This window comes from Grampus griseus (genome assembly GCF_964374135.1).
Source record: "Grampus griseus genome assembly, chromosome: 8".
In the NCBI taxonomy this organism is placed as follows: Eukaryota; Metazoa; Chordata; class Mammalia; order Artiodactyla; family Delphinidae; genus Grampus; species Grampus griseus.
The window spans coordinates 10,844,243-10,849,469 of NC_139002.1; positions in this window are offsets into that span (position 1 = coordinate 10,844,243).

A 5,227-nucleotide genomic window follows, 5' to 3' on the forward strand; every position below is an offset into this window, starting at 1 on the left:
TTATCATTAAGAGAAATCTTTCCCAGAAGCCCTGTAGGGACTTCCCCTCCTGTCTCAATGGCCAGCATTATTATTTTTTATTAATTTTTTTCAAGTATAGTTGATTTACAATGTTGTGTTAATTTCTGCTGTACACCAAAGTGAATCAGTTATACATATATATATATATGCATTCTTTTTCATATTCTTTTCCATTATGGTTTATCACAGGATATTGAGTATAGTTCCCAGTGCTATACAGTAGGACCTTGTTGTTTATACATTTTGTATATAGTAGTTTGCATCTGCTAATCCCAAACTCCCAATCCATCCCTCCCCCACTCCCCTCCCCCTTGGCAACCACAAGTCTGTGCTCTATGTCTGTGAGTCTGTGTCTGTTTTGTAGATAAGTTCATTTGTATCATATTTTATATTCCACATATAAGTGATATCATATGGTATTTGTCTTTCTCTTTCTGACTTGTTTCACTTAGTATGATAATCTCTAGATCCATCCATGTAGCTGCAAATGGCATTATTTCATTTTTTATGGCTGAATAGTATTCCATTGTATATATATACCACATCTTCTTTATCTCAATGGCCAGCATTGTTTTATGTGCCTGAGCTGAAACTGACCACTGGCAAGGGGAGTGGAACCATGGCTGATTCAAACCAATCATGATTCTTCTTTATGGCTGGGGGGAGGCCTGCCTCCCCTGAAGCACAGGACTACACAGTGGGGGGTGGATACTAGAACAAAATCACAGATCTACTAGAAAGGAGGAAGCCATTGGCCAATGGTCATTGGGTGGGCAACCATCACAAATTGCTTTATGTGGTTAAGTGAGTTTGATCTTCGCTGGGTTAAACAAAGCCAAACAGATTCCTTTATAAGAAGACTTTTCAGAGCCTTTACTGTGCTAATGTGCATCATCTCTATGAGGGAGATATAACGTTCAACCTTTTCCAAACTTATTTGACCCCAGAAAACTTTTTTTTTTTTTTCACGGAGCATCCATTAACATTTCTAGGTCACCAGTGTTCCTCAAAATTTTAGGAAATGCTTGAGATGAACTCAAAGATCCCTCCTAATGATCATATTCTATGGTTATCTGTAAAACTAGATTCAGATTTGTTGAGATGCAAGAAATCTATACATACAGCTACTGTATTGGTTAGGGTTTCTGCAGCAAACAGGTGATACATTCACACTGGGCAATTTGAGGAGATTTAATAAGTGAACTCCTTCCAAAGCTTTGGGGGAACCACAGAAGACAGTGCAGGATCCCTCTAGGCTTGATGAAGTGAGGGAAGCAAGTAGATTCCCGAACTAGAGACAGAGAGAATTGCCTGATGGGAGATGTGACCTCCAGTCAGGGGACCCAGCCAGTTCCTAGCAATCTTGCACACACATCCTCTGCTGGCCTTCTGGGAATCCACATTCCCCAGCTGGAAGCCAGAGAGAGGGCAAGGCAGCCTGCTGATGTTTCCGAAGTGGCAATGTTCCAGGGCACCCGGCAGGTAGGAAAGGGGGGAGAGTGAGGAGGGGCAATTGAAAGATAATGAGCACAGCTACCCAACATCTCATTTTTTCCTAAATGTCCCCCTGGAGTCACCCTAGTATAACGGTTGGAGGGGCATAGCATTGAAGCCAGACAGACCCAGATCAGCATCTGGGCTCTCTCCTTACCTGGTTAAACGCTCTCGGTAGTCTCCTAAGCCATTTTGTAGAGTTTAGAGCAGCTCTTTTGTGTCAAATGTGCATTATAATACCTACTTTGCAAGAATGTTATGTTGATTAAATTAGATTACCTATACAAAGTGGCTCCTAATAGGTCCTTTCAAATGTCGTTTTTCTTTTACCTGTCTTCCCTCTGCTATTGGCCAAATATACATTGAGAAACTACCATAGGCTGGGCACCATGAGCTGACAATTTTTTGTCCACAGAACGCGTTTGGCCTGTGGATTGGGGTGTAGTTCTACATCAGGCAGGACTAGATGACTCATAAGGTCCTTCTACCTCCAGGAAAATATAATATTTCTAAATATTATTTCTAATTCAGCTTTAATGATAATATTTCAACTTCAGCTGTGTTTTGAAAAATTTTGATTTGTGCTACGTCAGGGCACCCAAACCTGTTGGAATCACCTAGGGAGCTTTAAAAAAAAAAAAGCAGATTCCAAAGTTCTGCCTTTAGGTCTGCTGAGACCAATCTTTCAGGACAAACCTGGGAATCCCTGTTTTTGAAATCCTCTCAGGTAAATCTGACAATCAGGTAAGTTTGCTTACCTCTGTTTCACGTGGTGTCAATACTATAATGTTGGCATGTTCATTTGCCTCTTGAGTAAAAGGCCCTGGAACAGTGGAAACAGTTGCAGTGAACATCCCTGGGGAGGATTAACCTGCAAACAGAGACTCAAAGTAGCACAATACAGCAGTGTGGTTTGATCGACCACGGCAAGCACCATCGCTGAAGCAAAAGTGTTTTTCCTCTGGGTTGTTTTCAGTATAATAGCTTGGTGAATGATTTGTCTGAGCTGCTACAAAACTATAAACGACATGCCTCATCTTGATGTCTTTGTACATGAAAAATCTCTTAGAAATCAGGACATCTGGCTCATTTCCCCTCTTCTAACTCCACCACTTCCCTTCTCTTCCAGAAAAATTCAGTCCTGAAGTCATTAGGCGGGGTCTAACAAAGTAGGCATCCACAGGGGGGGCTGGTGGAGGAGATGTGGAAGCCCGGAGAGGGGTGTCTGAGCCCCAGCCCTATGAGGTGGCAGTGCCCCTAGAAGGGCTGCCCAGCATGAAGCATCCGAGCCTGAGTGGGTGAGGAGGGTTACCATCCAGTACTAAGTGTGTGGCCAGTGCTTCCAGACAGTGGGGGGGTCAGAGCCCATGCTTGGTGAGTAGAGCATTCACAAGGAGAGGTGGGGGGCTCAGAGTTGGGAGTCAGAACTCGAGCATGAAGAGAAGGACATCCTCAAGGAGAACAGGATAGTAGCAGAGATGGGAGATGCTCACATACAGGGGATTGAGCAAATCAGTGAATATGTTAAGGATAATGAAAGCTGGATTTCTCAGAAAAGGTAGTTACAAGTACAGAAAGGGAGAAAACTAGAATAAACACATGGTTTTCAATAGATAAATTTAAATATATCCATACATGGACATATATATATATACACTTGTATGTATGCATTCTCATATATTCCCTGGCTCTGTCTACTGAGATAACTTGAAAACAATGATGCCCCCAAAGCAATGAGTACACGTATTCCCTGGATTTTGGCTTCTAAATACCATTTTCCACTAAAAGGAACAAGGGATCCTTAGAGAAATGGCAGAAAAAGTTTTAGATGAGCCTGGAATATTTTGTACCAGAAAGCAAGCAAGTTCTCGAAGCTTGAGGACAAGAAGGACACAAAAGCCTGTTTCCACAGTTTGATCATCAAATTAGCAGCTGATTAATTTGACAGTAACAGAGTATAACCCAGTGACTAACATAGGATAGTAACAGATTGTAGCCTGTTTCATAACAGAGGAAACCATGAGTCCATACAGGTATCAAGCAATAAGTAACTTGAAAGTTTGATGAGGAACGGGATATTTACATAGTTTTGAAGCATCTCCCCACAAAATATTGACTTAGAAAGCAGAAAAGAGTAAGTTTACAATGGAGAAGTTATCAAGTGATCAAGGTGGATATCATCAATAACGGGATTGATAAAATGCAATGTGACAAACAAAACATCCCTGACGTGATAGTCCTGTCAAAGTTGCATATCCTGAATCCAACCACGAGGAACCATCAGACAAAGCCAAACTGAGGGACGGTCTACAAGATAACTAGCCTGTAATCTTCAAAAATGTCCAGCTCGTGAAAGGGAAGGCACTGTAGGCCAAACTGAATAGGATGAAAATGAAACATGTGATTCTGAACTGGATCCCCTGGGAGGTTTGGGACAATCGGAGATAGAGGGATGGAGTCTGAGGTCTGCAGTACAAAAAGTCAATGTTAATTTCCTGATTTTGGGGGTTGCGCTGTGGTTATAGAAGTGGGTGTCCTTGTTTGGAGGAAATACACACTAAAGCATTTGTGGGGTGACAGGACATCATGTCAACTTACAGTGGTTTAGAGGGAAAAGTGTTTCGTTCTATCCTTATGCCTTTCAGTAATTTTGTGATTGTTAAAAAAAAAATGGTATCATGAGAAAAAAATCAGCCTGGCTGGATCTGGCCCCTGTAACAAATTACAAACTCATAATTTTTATGTGTGTGGTAGAGCAATGGGGGTGGGGCAGGTGGTATTATTTTAGAATTAGTTTATTCAGGTCCAAAGAATGAGAAATGTCATAAATGTTAGGGGGGGGGAAGACATGTCACATGTCACTTTCACACGTGAAAGTGAAGGGAGGAAGTACGACTTGGAACAACCACTAGAAACACAAATACATATTCTACTCTTTATTAAATAATTTTTAAAAAGCATCTATTAGGTCAGTAATCGGGAAATTCAACTCACTATTTTCTTTTGTACGTGTTTTTGTAATGAAGTGTCCCGGTAAAAACATTGTCTACCAGGTCAACTCTTGTGATTTAGCAAGACAATTAGAAGAAAATGGAAACTTTGGGTCTGCCTTGAACTAGCACTTGTGTCTTGGGGCATCAGCCTTGGGACCTTCATGCTTATCTGACTCACTCATTGTTTTGCATCACTTCTCCCAGACAGGGAATGGGTTGGTTACAGCTTCTTAAAGTGCATCTTGAAAGTAAGCTCCTAGGATTAGAGACCTTCTTTGGGTCCTTTTCATCCCGAAGTTCTTTTTTTGGAAACCAGAAAGAAAGACAAAAAAATATTTTAAAAAATAGTTCCACTAGAGCCCAGCATCTAATATCTCCTGTTCCCTTTACAGTAAGATGTTAGCTGGTCACATTGACCGTGATCCCAAAGTTTAGTAGAATTCTCCCGCTCTGAAGTAGTATCAGGCATAATAGGTTCTTTCTCTTCTTTTCTTTTTCTTTTTTTTTTTTTAACTACAAAGCTTTATGTCCATGGGTTAGTCCTCATTTGTTGCTCTGAGTCCGGGGCAGATTACACTTGGAGGACACCATCTTGCATTGCACTCACAGTACTTTTTTTTTGTTTTTCATGTGATGGTAATTATGCTCCTTCCCACAGGCTGCTCCACTGAGGTGATGATGAGGCTGCCCTGAAATCCTATTTCCTGTTGCAATGAGCG